Source organism: Ovis canadensis, chromosome 7 (assembly GCF_042477335.2).
Source record: "Ovis canadensis isolate MfBH-ARS-UI-01 breed Bighorn chromosome 7, ARS-UI_OviCan_v2, whole genome shotgun sequence".
In the NCBI taxonomy this organism is placed as follows: domain Eukaryota; kingdom Metazoa; phylum Chordata; class Mammalia; order Artiodactyla; family Bovidae; genus Ovis; species Ovis canadensis.
The window spans coordinates 57983117-58005104 of NC_091251.1; the positions used below are offsets into that span (position 1 = coordinate 57983117).

Genomic DNA, 21988 nt, shown 5'->3' on the forward strand with positions numbered 1-21988 from the left:
GGTCATCCCACAGAGAGGCTACTAAGAAGGCTGAGTCCTCCCCATGTCTGTGACCCAAGGTCAAGGGCTGAGCAAGGAGTCAGCATCCAGACACCCACCCCATGGCCAGCAGTCATCAGCTGTTCATGCCCAGCCAATTACTTCCCCTCTAAGCCTCAGTATCCTCATCTGTAAAAAGGGTTAATAATGCATATCCCTCAGGATTATGCGGATGCTGGGTTATGATGCTAAAAAACTCAGGGATTTGAATTTGTAGATAGAAGGAAAGAAGCCACAGCCCAGAGGAGGAGGGAGACTCCTGGAGAAAGGGAATTATGGGGGGTGGGGGGGGAGGGCAAAGGAAGCTGCTTCTGCCCCAGAGCTCTTTCCTCACACTGGACACTGGCCAGGAGGGGAGGGAAGTGGGTCAGGGGGCACCTCAGGGAGCTCTGTTCTCTATGTGGGATGGGAGGGGTGTTCTCTATGAAAAGTGAGTGCCAAGGAGGAGCTGGAGTAAGGGGACTCAAGCAAGGTGAGAAGTGTGCATGCTTCCCAGAGGAATCTGAGTATGTGTGGACCAGGGGCTCCTAAAAGGACACCATGTGGGAAGGATCCCAGTGTGTGCAGGCACCAGCCTCAAGCGGCTTCCCCAGAGGAAGCCTTCATTCTCCAAGCCCCAGGGCAAGGGCATGGGGGTCCAAGCTCAGGGCCCCAGTCAAGGAGGAAGTGTGAGCAGGGGATTCTAATCGAGTGGGAGGAAAGGAGGAGTTTCCATAGAGAGGTTTCAGTGAGGTCAGAGAGCAGAGATTCACGGTGTCACCAGGGTGCAAAGAAACTCTCAAGAGAGCTGCTATTCCTGGTAAACCAACACCTGCCTTAGGATGTGGCTATGGAAACTGGAAGGAAAGGCCTTGGCAGAGAGCCAGTCAAGGGTCAGCTGGGTTGTTAAAGGGCACACCTGCAGTGGGGGCCGGAGCTGCCAACTATGCAGGAGCCTGGGAAGGTGTGAAGGCCCACGCGTGGGGGATTAGCTCCTGGGGGATGCCTGGCACTGAGCCCCAGGGACAGCACATGGTGGGGAAGGAGCCCCTGGGCAAGGAGGGCCAATGGTAGCAAGAGGTGGTGGACTTGCAGGAAGGGCAGCTGGGCGGCGGCAGCAGGGAGTCGACCCCTCCTCCAGATCCCGGGGTCCTGGGAACGTCCTGCCAGGGCAACAGGGACTAAGGAAAGGCAGGGGCTGCAAAAGAGCCTGGAATCAAAGTGTCAGCAGGCAGCACTCCAGGCTCAGCTCTGTCACCACAGAAACTGCTCGGTCACTAGGTACTGCACTCTCAGGGACTTCCAGCTCTCTGGCTGTTGCCACACATTCTGGCATAGAAAAGTTTGGCAGAGGACTTCCATCGTGGTCCTGTAGCTGAGAATCCGCCTGCTAATGCAGGGGACACAGGTTCGATCCCTGGTCTGGGAAGATCCCGCATGCCACGGAGCAACTAAGCCCATCTGCCACAACTACTGAGCTGGTACTCTAGAGCGTGTGCTCTGCGACACGAGAAGCTACCACAATAGGCCTGCACCCCACAGCTAGAGTGGCCCCTGCTTGCAACTTCTGCTTGAAAGCCCAAGCAAAGCAACAAAGACCCAGGGCAGCCCCATAAATAAATTAAAACTTAAAAAAAAAATTTTGGCAGTGAGTAGATTGAAAGGCTTCATTTAACTGTAGGGGAGGAGAGGGGAGGCTTACAGGCCCACGCAAGAGCACATGTGTGCTGAGGAGAAGCTACAAAGCAATTTAAGGTACCTGCCAGCTGAGTGTCTTCCTTGAGAAAATGACTGTGCCCCATGTCAAGCCAGAGAACCTGAAAAGAAGAACTCACAGACTTTGAAGACAAGCAGGTACCTACTATGTTACTGCTAGGCCAGGCACTAGGCCTCTAACGCCTTCAGGTATCAATACACTGGAAACAAAGAGAATGAAAGATGGTGTCCAATACCTGATCTGCCCTTGAATATCATAATTAGATGAAGAAGAGCCCAGAGCAGAGCAAAAGGGACGGAGGAAACATATCAACCAAAGGCAACAGATATTTAGTACAAAGGCACTTTTAGGTGTAACATTGATTCGTTTATTTTTAGAGAAGATAATTATGTTTAGGAAAAAAAAAAGCTTCAATCTTTTAGAGTTACATACTGAAATATATATAGAGATGAAATGCAATGTTGAGGATTTAAACTAATCAAGTGAGTGGAGAAGGAGATCTTGATGAAACAAAACGAACTGTAATTAATAAGCACTGAAGGGGGGGATGGGTACAGTGGAGCTCCTACTGTGCTCTCTGCTTCTGTAGATGTTTCCAATTTCCAATTAAAAAACAAAAACAAATAAATGAGAGGTACTACATGAAGGCACAGCACATTGTTTGTAACCTAACTGTGTTAATTTGATAACAATACTGCAACACACTCAAAATTCTGAAAGTATGTTTAAATGATAAATATGCCTCTGGCTTTAGAGGCAGATCAACAGTTTCATAGGGATGCAGTCTTTTCTGCAAGTTTTCTAAGGAAGCACAACTAGCCAGCTGTACATACAGGCAGTCACGCTTGAGAAGATCCAGGAAATACATCTGCCCAAACAATGTGTCACCTTGACATCAAAGTTTGGCACCTTCCCCTCCGATGACACGAAGTAAGTTTGACTGATTCACAGGCGTGATAGGCAATAGACTCCTGTCATGCTTTGCTGCCCAGGTGAGGAATCAAGCAATGGAAAAGTGCCAAGTGTCAGGCATCCTCGATGTGACTGGCATCCCCATCTTAAAGCCACCAGAGGAATGGCAACAAGTCAGGGAATAAGCCTGCTCTAAAAGCTAACAGCCGATAACGTCGATTTGATCAATGGCCTACTGGCCTCACTTGTGTGAGACCCACATCATGACCAGACTGAGCACGACTAGGTTGAAAGAGGACTCGCAAGAAACAGGAGTCGAGGTTGAGGAATTGAACCACCACTCTTCCGTACCCAGCACACACATACCCTTATCCTTTCCACCATCAAATTCAGGACCCTATCCAGGGGTTGAACCTGCGTCTCTTGTGTCTTCTGCACTGGCAAGCAGATTCTTTACCACTAGCGTCACCTGGAAAGCCTCTTTTTGTGTTGTCACTTTGCAAAGGATTGGCTTAAGCTGGTGTTTCTCAGCCTTGGGTGATTTTGCCCCCCCTTCCTCAGGTAATGGGACATTTGGCATTGTTTGGATTGGACACTTTTAGCTGCCACAATGAACTAGTGAGAGCTGCTACCAGCGTTTGATGGGTGGAGGCCAAGGACATTGCCCAGCATGCTCCCGTGTATAGGACCACTCCACATGACAAAGAATTATCTGGCCTAAATATCAATGGGCTCAAGTTAAGAAGTCCAGGCTGAAACAAGTAAAATGAAAAGTGAAAGGAAGATTCAGACATGTTCAGGGAGGGAGGGAGGGAGGGAGGGAGGGCAGGAGAATGCTACTATCTTCTGCAAGTCCTGTGTTTACATATTTCTACCACTGTCCTTCAGCCAGATGCGCTATCTGATGCCATGTCCTCTGCTGTAGCCCTTCTTCTTTTGTCCACTAACACGAGCGGGACCAGACACTCGAGAGACTACAACTGCCAAGACCAATATTTGCTCTTTTCCAACGGCCATGTTTACTCAAGATTACTCTGCCCTTGGTGAACTGGAAAGCACTTGGTTGTTGACACACTTGGAATAGAGCCAAGGAATAGTCTGACATCCTTTCTCATGGGTGGCGAAGAGAGAGTATGGTTAACAGATGAGCCGTCTCTAAAAACCACCTCAGCTTTGGGATGCAACCCCTTTGAAACCATTGGGAAACAAGTTCCTATCAACCGGGCAATCCTGTTAACATTCTCAACAGCACAGGAGACCTTCGAGAAGCAGAAAAAGAACGGCAGTGAAATTAGGAAAACGACACAGAGAGGGAAGGGAGAGGGAGTACAATTATCAAATAATTTAATGGCACTTTGACCTGAAGGAGACAGAAAGGAGAACTCATACCTAATTACTGCTCCATCAACTGCAGTTTTATAGCCAGCTGAGACTATATATATCTCTTGATTGTAAACCCAGAAATACAACCCAGCACTGACCTCCATGGTGACCAGTCAAAGATTCTCTCCTTGTTTGATTTTTATTATTTACATTTGCATAAGTGGCCTGTTTATATACTAGATACTTCTGGTAACTGAAATTCAGCTGCACCCGAACTGCACAATCACAGATTTTCTCTCACGGGCCACAGAGCTTCATTTTTCACAGCCATTCATGCCCCTTTAGCACAAAAATGAAACTGTGGTAACTTCCCTGGTGGTCCAGTGGTTAAGAATCCACCTTCCAGTGCAGGGGACGCAGGTTCAATCCCTGGTCGGGGAAAATCCCACAGGCTGCAGGGCAACGAAGCCCAAGCACCACAGCTAGAGATAAGCCCGCACACCTCGATGAGCGCTTGCACACCGCAACTAAGACCCGACACAATCATAAATAAATACATACATAAATAAATATTTAAAAAAATTAAACTGTGGCTACAATTACTACCAACCAAATTCACCTGCTAACATGAGAAGCCAAGAGATTTTGGACTAAAGACTATACCAATGCCACATGTGAATTCCAACTGCTATCCACTCCAAGAACATCTGGGCAGAAGGTATACCTGAGATGGCAATTCTGACATCCTGGCAACAGTGAGCACCCATGCCTGCTGATAGATTCTTTCTCAATCTCCCATGCCTGGACTAATGTGGGCTCTGATGGATTCTTTCTCAATCTCCTCATTTCTGGGAAGGAGCTGAGGCGCTAGACCCACAAGAGTCCATGACTTTAGGGTACAGAGGCAAGGTCAGAGCAGACCCTTTGGTCATTTCAAGAGAACTCACACTCAACCTCTGCATGAAAGGGTTGAATATTGAACTTTCAAAAGATAAGTCCGTGAGTTAATTGTGGGAACCTGTGAATGTGGCCTGATTTGGAAAAAGATTACAGATACACATCCGGATAGATACTGACGATACTGGGTTGAGATGGCCCTTGGACTACACAGGGAAGTCCTAAATCCAAAAAGAGGTATTCTTATAGGAGCCAGAGGGAAGACACAGAAGACAGAGGTCTATGTGTGGAGTGTGGTAGCCACAAGGCAAGGAATGCCCGGGCCACCAGAAATGAGAAATAAGAAGAGGTCAGGAATGATTCTCCCCCAGAGCCTTCCAAGGGAGCACAGCTCTGCCAACACCTCGATTTTTACTTCAGGCCTCCAAAACTATTAAAGAATACATTTCTGATGTAGCAAGTGAAAGGTGGCAAAGTAGGCCGCTTTGGTATAATGATTATTTTCAGCTGTAGTCAAGGGAGAAACAGCAAATGCAGGGAGAAGCTTTCTGTGATCTGCCCTTATCTGCCTCAAGATAAACCTCCAAAAGCAACTGGACTGTAAATCCCTACCCCTGGAGTTTCAGCACCCAGGAGAGGAAATACAGCCCCCCACTTATTTCCCTGTTAAGTACATGTATTAAACAGATACCCAGCCCCCTTCCCTATTACGATGATGTTGTTTAGTCACTAAGTTGTGTCTGATTCTCTGCTACCCCATGGATTATAGCATGGCAGGCTCCTCCATTCTTCACTATCTCCCAGAGTTTGCTCAAATTCATGTCCGTTGAGTCAGTGATCCCATTCATGGATCACAGCCTTGTCGTGGCAATGAGGCTTGTGTAACTCAATGAAGCTATGAGACATGCCGTGCAGGGCCACCCAAGATGGACAGGCCCTAGTGAAGAGTTCTGACAAATCGAGGTTCACTGGAGGAGAAAATGGCAACCCACTCCAGCATTCTTCCCTAGAGAACCCCATAAAGTGGTTTAAGCCAAAATTCTACCTCTACCTCTTAGAGTTACTTATTATACCCCATGTGTATCTCCCAGTATACATGAGGCATACATGTCAATAAACTTCTGTTTTCCTCCTGTCAATCTTTTATTACAGGAGGTCTCAGCTGAAAACTCAGAAGGGCGGAGAAAAAAATATATTTCCTTTATACATAAGCCACTCAACTTGCAGTAATTGGCTAACATGGTCCTGGGAAGCTACTCCATGGCCCAACGCTGGGCCTGGCCAGCCTTAGCATCTCAGAGTGGCCAGGTCAGGGTACACCTGGGCATCTTCCAGAAGCTTCTGCCTGAAACTTGTGAAAAGCTCAGGTAGGCAGGGATGAGGATATGCCTTCAGCCGTGAAAGCCCAGGCCAAGGATGTTTTCCAAAGGATGAGCTCTGCGGAAACACAAGGAAGTGCTTCCATCCGTCACGGGCAGAGCACCACTCCCAAGAAACAACCCCTCCCAAAGGGATTGGGGGTGGGAGGGGGGACACCCACAACCTTGCGGGTCCTCAGATGAAGGGTTGTTCATCATCAACCACCTTTCCTGACACTTCCTGAGAACTTCCCACTGGCCATACCACCCAGGTTACTACTTTTTTTCGGTTTTGATTTCATCGTTTTCTGCCTTTTCTTTAAATTGGTACCTCTTACATATGTTGCTGTTGTTTAGTTGCTAAGTTGTATCTGACTCTTTGCGACCCTATGGACTGTAAGTCAACAGGCCCTCTGTCCATGGGATTTCCCAGGCAAGAATACTGGAGTGGGTTGCCATTTCCTTCTCCGGGGGATCTTCCCAACTCAAACTCGAGTCTCTTGCACTGCAGGCAGATTCTTTACCACTGAGCCACTTGAGAAGCCTGAAAATTTTCATTTAGTGTTGCACCTTAAAAGACATGTGCCCTATTGGTATGCCTCCTGAGAACACTGAAGCCGAGGGGATTTGAGCAGTTTGCCCCATATTGTGGGTTAGCTGATGGAGAAGCCAGAAGTGTGACTTGGAGCAGACTCCAAAGCGCACGTCTTCAGCCTTGGGCCACTCTGCTCTGCCTCCCTTGTGTCCAAGAGGCTTGTACTAAGCCCACCCCACCCTGTTCTAGCATGCTCCCTGCCAGGGGCCCCTGCCTAAGCCCCACTATGGCAAGGTCCCCGTTCTTCCCAGCCTGAGCCTCAGCCACGGCCCAGGCCCCTTCCCTTGACCCCAATACTTAATGGTGTTCAACAATAATAGGTACATAAAAACGCTCATGCCCGGTATCAGGGGTTCAGAGAAAATCCAGACAAGAACAGGGAAGTTTAAATAAACGGTTATGTCGTAAGAACTATAGGGGACCAGAGAAGAGGGAATTCCCGAGGTCCTAACTCACGCGTGTCATCTTCACCTACAAAATGACATCGGCTCTGGCTAAAGTTAATGATCCCCACAAAGGCAGGCACCTCACACTCAAGCAAGGTCCTGTCCCTCTGTCGGCAATGCCACCGCCCTCCGGGAGCCCACATGGCCTAACTGCTCTGACTCCAGCCTCTCTGTGCTCAAATCCACCCTCTGCCAAAGTGCCAGGAATCTCAAGGACACATAAAGCTTTACTACCTTTTCAGTCAGTGCTTCCTTTCGGCCAGGCATTCTGACAGTGCACTTCAGACACCTTTGAAATACCTGGTCCCTTGAGCCAGCAATCACAATGGTGGCGCTCTATCATCAGGAAATACTCTTACATGCAGAAATGCTTTCATATATGAAGACACTAAACCTTCCCTCTCCACCCTAATAAGAATTTGAAAACAATCTTATGATCCAAAAGAAGGGGCTAAGTTATTAACAGGGTTTGATTCTCTTGACTGGATATTAATTACCTAGCTAGGAAAAAAAATGTTGTTTATGGGATTTTGAGAAAATGCTTACTCTCTAATAAATAGAAAAACCAGAAAGCTAAACTGTACTTATGGCATGACCACAACCAATCCAGCCCATGGAAGAGAAATCTAAGGCAGTTAGTCAAAATACAAGTGTTTCCTGAGTGATGGGGCTCTAGGTGTTTCTCTTTTACTTTTAAATTTTGCCACACATTTTCTATAATGATAATGTTAAGAGCAGAGGAAAAATGAACTTTCTAGTTAAGACAAAAGATAAGGCTCCCACAGCTCCCCACTGCTGCCGCAGTTGTTCAGAAGGACACAGAAGGACACAGAAGACCCTCCACAAGTGAGTGCTACCTCAGCTTCCACAGCCCCTTCCCCCCCGACCCTGTGCACCCCACCTTCCAGGCACATCTCATTACTTCATATTCCTAGAAGCGCCCTTACACCCTCCACCTCAGAGCTCCACACACTGGTGTGTCCGCCCCCCCCCCGCCCCCCAGGGAAACTGAAAATACAATGTTTATTAGTCACAGGTCCTAAAAGATATAGGGGCATGCCTAAGATAAGAGAGAGGAAGTACAGATGTGGGTTCTGTCTTTAAAGGAGTGGAGGGGAAGGGTGACTAGCACTTGAAGAGTTCACTCTATATTGGTGAATTTAACACCTAGGAGCAAGAACTAGTGTGCAGGAAGAGAAAAATGGGGTCACTCAAGCAGTCAGTTATCTAGGTTACCTAGGACTCTCTAAAAAGGGTCCTTAGTGGAAGGAGCAGCCTAGTTTTTGTCTGATTGTTTAGCTGGTAACTGTTATACAACCAGTAATAGATTCATCTGAGATGCTGAGATGAATGTCTTTGAAACAGATGCCTCAGCAATAGAAACCTAATGTTAGCCATTTACACTGTAACTTTTTAAATGCAAAGACATTCCCCCAGTTTCTTAAGGAGAAACTAACTTCCTCAACGAAAGAAGGGCCTTTTTCTGTCTATTAAGATGCTTACAGATCTGGTCAAGGTGTTCTCCCTCTTGCAATAATCCTTTACTAGAGAAGACTCTTGAGAGTCCCTTGGACTGCAAGGAGATCAAACCAGTCAATCCCAAAAGAAATCAACCATGAATATTCACTGGAAGAACTCATGCTAAAGCTGAGGCTCCAAATACTTCGGTACCTGATGCAAAGAATCGACTCACTGGAAAAGACCATGATGCTGGGAAGGATGGAAGGCAAAAGGAAAAGGGAGAGACAGAGGATGAGATGGTTGGAGGACATCACCAACTCAGTGGACATGAATATAAGCAAGCTCTGGAAGATGGTGAAGAACAGGGGAGCCCGGCATGCTACAGCCCACGGGGTTATAATGAGTCGGACACAATTTAGCAACTGAACAACAAAAACTAGTAAAGCAAGGGTAATCAAAACAGGTCCAAGTTCATTCGGGATTAATATACAGCTATGTAAGGAATTTAAGGGTGCAACTGTTGCCAGAAAGTGCCCCTCCAGCAATCCAGAAGCACTTCATTAACAAGTGGTATGTTAATTGTTGCTCACATACCCCTGGGCACAGATTCCCCTGAAATTCTCTACTGAGCAATGATGTCTTAAATTTGGGGCCGATCATATTTCAAAAAGCTCTTTAAGGCATGTCATCTGTCAGCCTAAAGCAATTTATTGTGAAGATACTTTAATGCTTTCAAATTTTCCTTAGAATTCTAAGTTAGATGACTTCTTGCTATTTCAAACTAATGAAAAATTTTACTGCACCAAAAGAATATTATGAACACTTCTCAAAATGATATTTATGAACTTTCTTCACCATGGCAAGTCAAGGGGAAGTTTGTGCCCTGAGTGTTAGCAGGGACCTCTCCCAGCATGCATATCGCAGTGTTTTAACACTTATTAGCAGCCTGTTTGGGGTTGCTGCTGAAGCTCTAGTAAGCAGATACACACAGATTATCAGGTCAGACATGCACCTCTGCTCTATGAGGCTAACTGCACAGGTGACAAGGGGATATTTATAAGCAATTCTGAGCACATATGTGTCAATGGGGAAAATGAAGCATCTTATACAGTTTGAGAAATTAACATGCTCAGGAAGAACAACATCAAAGTGTGATTTGTAAGAAAATCTATAAGGCATATAATCCAGGATGGGGCCAACCTAGGCAAAACCGGAAGTGGTCACATAAATTTTTCATCTAGGTCTGAAATCTTCAGAGATTGAAGTGGGGGCGGGGGGAGTAGTTTGCTATCATGGGAAATAGCCAATCAGATCATCTTTGCTTTTACTGTGAGACCAGACTCTCAACCCCACAATAAGGCCAGGAAGTTGGGCTGCCTGATTCCTACCAGACTGTGACTTCCACTGAGTCTACAGGACTTTCCCCTAGTGGGGAAAAGTCCACCAAGCAAACCGCATAAGACCCAGGTCTCTGTCACTATCATGCCTCCCACAAGTCAAGTGGCTACAGTTCTGAGGCCCTCAGACTTCCTTCCTCACTGGTGAAATAGGAAAAGACCTGTTTACAGCCTCAACCTCTGACAGTATTAGGGTGTATGCAATCATTTAAAAAATTCAAACACCATCACTGAAGATGTGTATATTGTTATTAAAAAAAAAGTTCCCTATGAACTAATTTATTGGCTCAAGAAGTAGAAATTGCCTGCATGGAACTTGGTTAGGTGCTAGGAACCCAGGAAGGGTCACACCAGGCCTCTGCCATAGAGCTGTCCTCCCAATCCAGGGGAGGAAAGACCCAAACACAAAGGACTAGGATATAGTGAGGTACACAGTGGCAGGGCTGAAGGATTCATCCAGAGTGTTCTGGGGGTAGACTGGTGGGGGAACCAGAAGGAACCTCTTCATAAGGAGCTTCCCATGGGAGCTAGGTGGAGCTGGCTCTGGAAAATGACAGGGGCCACAGCAATTGGGTATCATGTACAAGTAGGGGCAGGAACGCCATGATGTTTCAGAATAAAGGGACATCTCGGGAAGGCTAGGCGAGGGGTGGACAGAGGGAGGAGCAGTCAGAGAGCTGGGCACCACCATCTCCATGACTGCATTTCACCCTCACTATTCTGCAGTGACCATCACAAACCGCAAGTTAAATATGAGGACTGCTCTGAAGGATACACACACCTCAATGTTCATAGTAGCACTACTCCTAATAGCCAAGACATGGAAGCAACCTAAATGTCCATCACCATTTAGGATAAAGATGTGGCTCATAGGATACATGCACCGCAATGTTCATAGCGGCACTATTCACAATAACCAAGACATGGAAGCAACCTAAATGTCCATTGACAGAAGAATGGATAAAGATGTGGCTCATACATACAGTGGAGGATTAGTCAGCCATTAAAAGAGAAAGAAATAATGCCATTTGCAGCAACATGGATGGACCTGGAGGGAGTCTCAGGTGGCTCAGCAGAAAAGAATCCACCTGTTAGCACAGGTTCGATCCCCGGGTCAGGAAGATCCCCTGGAGGAAGAAATGGCAACCCACTCCAGGGTTCTTGCCTGGAAAATCTCATGGACAGAGAAGCTTGGTGGGCTACAGTCTGTGGGGTCACAAAGAATCAGACACAATTGAGCAACTGACCACTCACACAGGGATGGACCCAGAGACTGTCATACTGAGAAGACAGAGAAAGAGAAATATCATATAATATTTCTTATATGCGGAATCTAAAAAGAAATGATATAAATGAACTTACAAAACAGAAAGAGACTCACAGACTAAGAGAAAGAACTTACGGTTGCCAGGTGCGGGAAGGATGAGAAGAACGGATAGTTAGGGAGTTTGGGATCAACATGTACACACTGCTATATATAAGCTGGATAACCAACAGGGACCTACTGTATAACACAAGGAACCCTGCTCATTGTTATGTGCCAGCCTCGATAGGAGTTTGGGGGTAATGGATCCATGTATATGGATGGCTAAGTCCATCTGTTGTCCACCTGAAACCATCATAACATTATTAATCAGCTATACCCCAATACAAAATAAGAAGTTTTTTTTTAAAAAAAAAAGCACTGCAACCCAGACATTGGGACTCAGGCAACTGTCTCAGCAACCCCTTGCTGCATAGTTACCACACTCCTGGCACATGTTAAGTTACATAAGAGATAAGACAGATGGGTAAAAACAAACCAAAGTGGTTTCAATAAAAACACTTTTTTAAGATCAGAAGTTGTTAAGGCTATCACAGAAACATATTTATGTAATATGGGGCTTAAATTGGCTCTAGAGAAAAATAAAATTAGAATATATCATTAGTTTAAAAGGAGACCAAATGCATCCAAACCACTAGGATGCAGCAGGTATCACCAATTTGAAGATTCATAAGACACCATCCTTGGCATCTAACAGAGGGGTGGGGAGTGGGGGGTCAGCACAGGGAGGAGGAGTAGGGGGAGGCTTCTCAAGGGAGAGGATGTTTAAATCTGCAGATTGAGAAGAGAGGAGAAGAAAAGGGGACGGGGTGGTGGGATACTGCAAACAGGAAAGTTCTTGAGAGGGGATAGGAACCTGACCTAGTAGGAAAACTGCAAGCCAGAGGGTTGGGAATATTCTAGAAGAACATGAAGTAGCTGATCTGCAGACTGAGAACAGCAGCAGGCCACTGGACCTGAACACAGAGAATGGCACCCTTTTGCAAGAAAAGAGACTTTTTTATATAAACGTTTTCCTCTACCCCATACAAAGTGTTTGGCTCACTGGTGCTTGGAGATGGAGGCAGTGGTTCCTGGAATATCAGAAGCCTGTGTGCACTTTCTGCAGGAGAGGGTGGGGCGTTCAGCCACAGGACTCCCTGGAGGACTGTGACGTAAGGTAAACTCACCTGGAAAATGGTCCCCTGGCAGAGACCCTAAGGAGGGCCTCTGAATGACTCCGCACAATGCTCTCTCTGGCTCCTCTGGTGAATGCATTAGCTGTTCAGTAGAGGGTTTAAGGAAATGCAGACACACCCGCTCAGGAGGGGCCCGGTGGGGCGGGTCACATTCCTTTGAAAACAAGGCCCTGCTGTAATTTGTGCAATCAGACCAGAGATTGGACAGCCCAGCTTGGCTTCCCATTTACTACAATATCTCACTCCTGCCCAGGAAACCCCACCCGGGCTTTTGTTTGGAATTCTTGTTCCTTGATTAGGTGTAAGCCCTGTTACTCCCGCCACTCCAAAGTAGCACAGAAGTCTGATGGAGCCGCAATGCACAGCGCAGGCGGAAACCCTCTTCTGTGAATCAGGCAAGCGCGCTCTTTTCTTCTCAGTCATTTTAGAATGATGATTTCTTTTTCATTCCCTACTCAAGAGAGGAAGGTGGGGGAAGCAGGGACATTCTGTGCAACTGGAAAGGCAAATCGTTTCTGCTCTCGATTTAGAACCACGCGAGCCCAGGGGACACTCCCGGGCTGCACACAGAGCCTCTCATTGCCTCCTGACCTGGAGGCCTGGTACATCTCTGCATTCAGCTAGTGAGAGGGGATGAAGGGGACCAAGCCCTATCTGTGCACCACATCTTTGCAAAGTCTGCAACGTCTTCCTCCCGGCAGGAATGGCAGAGCTGCACTGTGATGCTATCTGACCGCCTTCCTTATGTAGCTCAGCTGGGATCCAACCCCAAGGGCAGGCTGAAGAGCAGGACGGGGTCAAGGGCCAGTCAAAGATAGATTCCAGAATGACTGACATTTCTTACAAGGAAAGACAGAATTTACAAGTAAATTTCATTTCAAAGCACCAAATACTAGAATTGGCAAAAAGAATAAATCGTTTCATTAGTTAGTAAATACTCAGGTAATTCAAGAAGGCCTATCCTGTGGTCTGTCCAACCTCAAGTACCATGGGCCTACCTAACCTCCTGCCCTTCCCTCCACAAAGCCTTCTGGGGCAGGGGTGGAGGTCTGAACCTAAGGCAGCTAATCCATCATCAGGTCAGGGACCTCACATTTAGGTGATCTGGCTCTAACAAGCCAATTTTGGCCAAGACTGTCCCCCAGTCATTCTGAGTCTTTCTAGCTGATGGAATCCTAGCGGAGAGGTTGGAAGGTTAGAAGTCAGAAAAGCCAGGACTGGACCTTGCAAGTTCAAGTGCATGAAAAGAGGATCAAGGACACCTTGAGCTAGGCTCAGAGATGTGGGAGCCCAGAAGAGCACCTTGAGTGTCTTAGCCCAACTCCCCTGAGCCTTGAACATCCTATTCTTCCCATCCTGTGAAGTCCAAGATGACACATGGAAACCTTCCCTGTTGACCAAACTGATGTGAACGGGTTTCTACCACAACCAAAGGCCCTTGCCTGAAATACTTGCCCAATGTGTGTCCAGTGCTATTTCAGAGCTAGCGTGGCAGATAAAACCTCCTACTGGAAAAACTGCAGAATGTGGCAGCAGAGCTGCAAGAAAATGCTAGTGAGATAATATACAAAGTCTGGCTCAAAATTGGGCAGCACAGCTCACTCTAGGTCGGATTTGCCAGAGAGCCCTCCTTAGGAGAGAAAGGACTCCACCTTGCCCAGGAAGAACAGGAAGGGTGTATCTGAACACGGAGGACAAAGCTGATAATCCCTCTGTGAACAGGACTTCATTCTAATTCCTCTGGGCTGCAGCCACATCCGCTGGCCTCAGTCACTTAGACTGTAGCCCACGCAAAACGGGGAGAGGTTCTGCTGGCGAGCTCTCCTGCCCTGATTTTTGGTGATCCTAGTGAAATACAGCAATCCCTTGGGGTAGGCTACTTAGTGCTCTCTGGTTAACAACTGGCCTACAGGCTGAAAAGCAAGAGGCAGGTCAGGCTGCTGGGGAATCCTGCCTCTAAACTCCTCCCAACCTGCCTTCTGGTTCACATCATGAGCAGAAGGGCAAGGGGATGCTCATTCATAGCAGTCCAAGTGGAATCAGGAACTACATCTTGAACTTGTGAGAGGTATTCAGGGATGGGGATGGGAGTGGAGACAGAAAACAAACAAAGATGTCATAGCACGCCCTTAAGCAGCTTATCATTTATCAGGAAATATGACTTGTACACAGCGGACCCAATCACAAGCATGCACACACTAACTGCTCACACCAACTCTTCATAAAATAGATGAGGAAATCATTTCTAAATCCTGAATTCAAGGGAATTTTCATTAAGAAGTACAACTTAGTTGGAATATAAAATACTGTAGTTACGTAGGCAAGATGAGTATTACTGTAGAAACATGATTTAAATAAATAAAATGAATGACAATGGTGGCTTTCAAGTTTTTTTTTTTTTAAGCAGCCAAGTGTTTTCTTTAAATGTAACTTTACTGAGAAACCAATAAGCAAAGCAGATTCATAAAAGCAGAGCTGCTGTGGTTGAAATGGGGGCACAAGATCTGGAGCTCCTTTTCTGTAGGCTGCTCATGGGCCACCATAGCTGGAAAACCCTTCTTGTAAAATACTGGGGCTGATGTCTTTCAGTCACATGTGGTAATTTTAAAGTCACCTAGTGGAAGTGTGCCCAGGTAGCTGAATATACTTGCAAAAAAAAAAAAAAAAGGTGATTGTTTACAAGGTAAGGGCTGAGATTTTTATTTTAACTGAGCCTGTGGTTTTAGTTTTAACTCTGCCAGTCTACCTCTGACAACCCAGAAACTTACCCCTCAAGCTCAGGGAAGGGCCAGAGTCCTGAGCTAACACATTAGACACCTTGTATGTCACTATCTGTCTCTTACACATCTGGTTCTTAAGTCTAAACTCACTCTGCTCCTGCACAACCTCCAAAGTCCCTCTGAATCTAACCTTCAGTAAGGATTTTCTGAATTTCAACCCTTCCAGTTTATTCTCAGGGCACACTGATAGTGTGGCTCTGAAACCATTTACCTTAGCCTGAGACTTGAACTCACATGCTGGGACGCAAACCCAGCCAAAACCCTGCCTGGGACTCAAACCCAAGTCTCTGGGACTCAAACCTGGCCAAAACCCACAGTCTTCCAGCTGAAGTCACACAACTGGTTTTAGGACCTAGTGAAACCCAGTTTCTTGACATCTCAAGGCAGAAAGAATTCAGCGAAAGACAAAGTGATAGATAAGAAGTGGATTTATTTAGAGAGAAACACTCCACAGACAAGAGCGTGGTCCTTCGCAGAGGGAGAGTGCAGCCTCAAAATGCGGTGCGGTTAGTTTTTATGGGCTGGGTAATTTCATAGGCTAACGTGTGGGAGGATTATTTCAACTACTTGAGGAAAGGGGTGCAGAGACTTCCAGGAATTGGGCCACCACCGACTTTTTGGTCTTTGATGGTCAGCCTTGGAGCTGTCACGGCACCTCTGGCTGTGCTCTTTAGCTTGCTGATGTGCTACGATGATCATATATTGAGGATCAAGGTCTAGTCGAAGGTAACTTGTCGGCCATCTTGGACACACTTGAGTCTAATCAGTTTAAGTTGCGTCCTTGGGCTATGTCATTCCTTCAAAAGTTGTGCCCCGTCCCCTTCCCTCCTGTTTCAGCTCCATCTGCTTAAGGAGAATATGACTATTATACCCCAAGATTTCACCCCAACTTGTGTCTATGCCCCCTCTGGCTAGACCCCCTCTACGGAACCTATGCTTTCCAAAAAATCTGATCATCAGGCTCATGTAAGTCAGCCTGGCCCAAAGCATGTTCCTAGGATTGCTGCAGAGGTCCTGTGGACCAGAAAGTCCTCAGAGGCTTCAGCAGCCTCCTATATGCTGTGAATTCCTTACAGGAGAATCAAGAAGGAGCACCTCAATGCATCAGGAACATTTCATGTGTGTGGCATATCCCACATCACTGCCATGTCCTTTGGGAAACATCAGTGACTTAAACATTTCCTCCAATTACAGTCAATTTGATATTTTCTCATAAATACTTTCCTCTAAAGATAACCAAATCAGAAATATGTGGAAATGAGCCAACAAATGGTAAATTACAAGCAATGTCCCATTAAAATGAGGAAGATGACAAGGATGCATGCTATTTCTCCTCAATATTTTACTTCACCCTCTAACTAATGCAGAGAAATGAAGTAAGATAAAAATACTAGGAAGGAAGCAGGATTTCTTCATTTTTTTGCTAATGAAATGCCTGTCTGCCTAGAATCTAGTCAATTATAGATAGCCAGATACAGTAACCATTTAGAAAATGCCATTTTAAAAAATTCCAGTCATTACTAAGAAGGAGAGAAAGAGAGGGAAGGAAAGCAGGGGGGGAAAACCTAGAAATAAACTTACCTATAAATATAACAAATCAATCTTATCTTAAATTTTATTGAAGGACAGTAAAGGAAGATACAATAATGGAGATAACTACCGTTTCCCAGATGAAATAACTCAATATTGTTAGACAGCAATTATCTCTCCCAGTTTAAAAAAATCAGTGTGACCCAACCAACAGAGCAACAGGATATTCTATAGAACTTAAAGCTGATTCTAAAGTTTAATTGGAATAGAAAAAGCTTCAGAATGACTATGTTTTTAAAAAAGGGAAAACTATCTTGACAAAACTAAACATGCTGTAAAGCTATAGTAACTAAAATGGTGTGACATCGTCACACAAATAACTAAACAGGATACAAGAAACAAATACATAGATATCAAGGCAACAAGAAACTTGTCATTTAAAGTAAAAACAACAAACTATTTGACACATTATGCTGCTGCTACTGCTGCTAAGTTGCTTCAGTCGTGTCCAACTCTGTGCAACCCCATAGACGGCAGCCCACCAGGCTCCCCCGTCCCTGGGATTCTCCAGGCAAGAACACTGGAGTGGGTTGCCATTTCCTTCTCCAATGCATGAAAGTGAAAAGTGAAAGTGAAGTCACTCAGTCGTGTCCGACCAGGCTCCTCTGTCCATGGGATTTTCCAGGCAAGAGTGCTGGAGTGGGGTGCCATTGCCTTATCTGATTTGACATATTATAGTAGGAAAGTAAACAGTCAACGTAACAAAAATGAAGTTACAAGTCTACCACTGTCAGACACAAAAACAAATTCTAGGCAGGTAAGAGGCACAGATGTAAAAAATTATAAAGCCAGAAAAAAAAAAAAGTGAAGACACTCATTTATATATTTACAAAGCCCATGAAACAAAGAAAAGCCTACAGATGTGGTAACACTACAGGAAAACCTTCTACATCGTGTGAACAAAGCCAAAGGCATGTAAGAAAGAGACGTTATTTACAAATGATACTTTGAGGAAGGCAACGCGATTAGCTTGACCTGTTACTTTTTACTCTCAAAGTTCTTATCGTGTTTAAGTATTTCTTAACATTTGAGAACTCAAATATTGTTAATAACACATATTTAAACTTTTTTTTAACCAAAAAAGTTAATATGAAGGACCACTTCAAGTAAACCCTTTCATAAATATTCACAAATTAAAAATTAGTACAGCAGAAAAAAATGTGTTTGCTATTTGTCAGGAATAAAATTAAGACAACTGTGGGCAATTATCTAAAATATTTTCCCTTAAACATTCTCCTTAGTGCCTCTCCCATAGATATTCTGGAAGAGAAACTATGTGCTCAAGTGGGTGTGCGTCCTGGTTTTTCATGATTATCTGAACGCCTGCATGAGTAAACAAACAATCATCCCATAAGTAAACCAAGATTCTCCTAGGGAAGAGACCCTGTAACTCCCAACCTGTGGGAGGGATGTTCTCTTTTCTTTTCAAAAGGGATAGATTTTATAAAACTAAAGAGTTCTGTGAATTTTTCATAGCAAATGCATTGTAAAAAATTTTGAAAAAATGTTTTAATCCATGTCTCTGCCAAATCCTTAAGTTTTCTCCACATCTACAAAGAGACCTACTGGAGTCTTGCTCAAGTGCTGAATTTGGAATCAAGGTGCAAAGTTACCATGTAAAAGACAAACCCTCTTTGCAAAGTAGAATCTTATGCCCTGCAAGACAGAATCTTCTAGGCCCTTTTCACTGTGAGGTGAGGAAATTCACACTCAGCCAGTGGCATGACCTTATCTTTTCCATTCTTTTCAGAAACCAGTCCTTCTTGGTAAAGTCATACTTTTTTATTTTACCATTTTCTAATAGTCAACTGGTAACCTTGCCTGCACGCTCACTCAGTCATGTCAGACTCTCTGCAACCCCATGGACTGTAGCTCACCAGGCTGCTCTGTCCATGAGATTTTTCAGGCAAGAATACTGGAGTGCGCTGCCATTTCTTCCTCCAGGGGATCTTCCTGACCCAGAGACCGAACACACACCTCCTGTGTTACAGGTGGGTTCTTTACCACTGAGCCTCAGGGGAAGCCCCCAGGGAACCCTAAATGGGTGCAATTTCCCTGTCCTAGAAACAGCATATATCATTTATTGCAAAGGTCTGCAATTCTGGGTTTTTCCATCAATCAATGCTACTATTGTGTTAAGTCTGTCTTTCCTAGGAGCATTTTTATTATCTCACTTTAAATCATCCTTGGTGAAAACTATAATTTTCTGATAGAAATAAGGCTTAAAATTCTATCAAATGTTCATATCTAGTATCAACAGCTGGAACAAAGAGGTCTCACCTCCTCACCCTAGATTAGGGAGTTCTTATCTACAGGATTCCCAGTCACTCCTCTCTGTGGGCATGAAACTCATAAGTGAGCATCAGATGTCTTTTTTCCTCTAGTCATGGGGAGGGGAGGGGTTACAGAATCACTTTGACACAAAAGTGTTCCTCACATTGTAATCATTCTAGGAACATCTGTGTGCTAATTAGTATTATGCATTTTGCCTGATCCTGGGCAATGTTTACTCACTGGCATCCACTGATTAAGTACTTTTCTATCAGGAAATTAAATTATTTGAAATCTTCCATCAAGCCTAGTGATTTTAAAAAAAATCATAAAATTCCAAGACTGAATCTATGTTGTGTTCTGTAGCTTACGCTACTGGCAAAAAATTAAACACAAATTAGATTAAAAGACATTTATCACAAGCTCATTGCTTAGCACAAAAATTAAACTATCACTGTTAAATAGAAACATCATTTATGTAATTTTTCCTGACAACTTAAGTATTTTATAAATAACGGGAAGCATTTTTTACACCTAAATTATATGAATTAATAAAGCATAACACAAAAGAGGCAAATATTCAGTTTCATCTGTATTGAATTATGGGTATAAAATGCATTTATTTTCATGTGTGTTTATTAAAAGCCTTGAAATGACACATACCAAATTCTTAACACTCTTTAGGAAAGGGTGGGGAAGAGTGAGAAGAAGAGAGGACTTTTAAAGTTTATTTTCTAAGTATCTGTCTGTATCACTTGAATTCTCTAACATGTTCAATTCTGTCATTTTAAAAATAGGAAAAATGCAGAATAATGCTGGCACAGACGCACTGGAAACGGCACTGTGGTGAATTGCTATGGCACAGTGAACTGGTACAACATTTTCACCAGGTATGTAACGCCTTTAAATATGTTTGTGTCCATTGACTCTGCAGTTATTTCTTTTGCGATTACCATGGCTATCTTAATTTTCATGAAGAAAAGCAATGTAGGTTAACATATATATCGCACTAGATATTTAAAATACAAGCTTTTGAAATGTAAGCTAGACAAGTAACAGTAGAGTTGATTCTTACTATTTGCAGTACTTACGTTCTACAGTCACCACAAACACAGAACTAGTACGTACTTAACTATTGCTTCAAAGGGGAAACCCAGAGTTAGGTTCTTGAGAGCCTCCAGTCACAGCGGTTTCATCAGCTCATCAATACATAACCCTGTGTTATGTGTGTCTCCAGACAAACAGATTGATGGATAGATATGACTGACATTGAACTCATGGCCAACAGCACCATCATTCATGCCTCAACAAAGCTTATATAAAATACCCCTATTTTCTCCATAAGGCCTGTTACAGCCTTCCTGTGCTTAAACACTACACAGCACTATACTTAGGGGCTGTTTGAAATGGCAAAATCACCAATAAGCAGCACAAAAATCTGAAAACCGTGGCACTAAATAGACCATGAAAGGGATACTTGTTTACAGACTGAGAGTTGACACAAGGCACAGCATCACCTTGCTTGACCTCAGCTGGGAACAGATGCATCAGGTGACTCAGAGTTTTTTTGCCTCTCTGCACATGTGTGTATCCAAGACTAACTGTAAAGGAGCCAGCAGTATCGATTTTAGATTTACAAATGAATTTTAGCAAGTAGACAAATTTGCAAATATGTGATCTTACATAATAATCAACTGTACGCCTTTCCCTTTATTAGATGGAACAATATTCTCAAAAGATTAACAACAGAGTCAAGAGAGATCCACGAAAAGCTTTCTCATCTCTGCTCGGTGGTTCTCAACCAGGTGTGATTTTGCTCCCAGGGGACATCTGGCAATGTCTGGAGACGAATGTGGGTTGTCATGCTTGGGTCTAGTGGGTAGGGGGCCAAGGGTGCTACAAAACACTAGGAACGTACAAGACAGCCTCCCAGCAACAGGATTATCTGGCCCAAATTATCAATAGTGCCAAGAATAAGAAATCCTGTGCTAAGTGACCTTTATCTTTACACCTATCAAGATACATACTAATGCCTAAACAATAAACAATTAAATGTTAAGGACAAAGCAGTTCTCCTGCTTTATTGGAGCCCCTTTACTTTCAAGCTGCTAAGTTGCTTCAGCCGTGTCCAACTCTGTGCAACCCCATAGACAGCAGCCCACTAGGCTCCCCTGTCCCTGGGATCCTCCAGGCAAGAGTACTGGAGTAGGTTGCCATTTCCTTCTCCAATGCATGAAAGTGAAAAGTGAAAGGGAAGTCGCTTAGTTGTGTCCAGCTCTTAGCGACTCCATGGACTGCAACCTACCAGGCTCCTCCATCCATGGGATTTTCCAGGCAAGAGTACTGGAGTGGGGTGCCATTGCCTTCTCCGGTTTCAACACTAGGAAACTAAAAATCATTGCTACATAGGTAATAAGAAAGTATAGTCTGCAGTATACTGCTCATGAGATAGAGAAGTACACTTACTCCTAGCAGCCTTCAGATTAAGTTACAAGCCTTTGAGAAGGTTCTTATAAGTTACCCTGTCTGAGGAAGAAAATGAAACAGTCTTATGGCTTAATGATTCTATGAAAAAAGGCCCAGTTAAGTGCCCCCCAAATATCCTTACTGCACACTGAACCCATGTGCCTTTAATATTATACATTTATTCAGTCTTGAATCAATCATATTTTTAAATAGTGAATCAAGCAATTCGTAGAGTGGCCTCCAAGGTCACTCAAG

The 21988-nt window shown here is 44.5% G+C and overlaps 1 protein-coding gene and 1 long non-coding RNA gene across 14 annotated transcripts in view; one reads left to right on the forward strand and one right to left on the reverse strand.

Annotated features, from left to right (window-relative positions):
• The window catches only part of TLN2 (talin 2), a 494903-nt gene that overhangs the window by 298560 nt on the left and 174355 nt on the right, over window positions 1-21988 (reverse strand). The gene's annotated exons all lie outside the window — the stretch shown is intronic.
• On the forward strand, window positions 12949-21072 carry LOC138443611 (uncharacterized). Its single transcript, XR_011258222.1, has 3 exons — window positions 12949-13021; window positions 20065-20157; window positions 20985-21072. It is a non-coding gene; the product is annotated as an uncharacterized lncRNA (long non-coding RNA).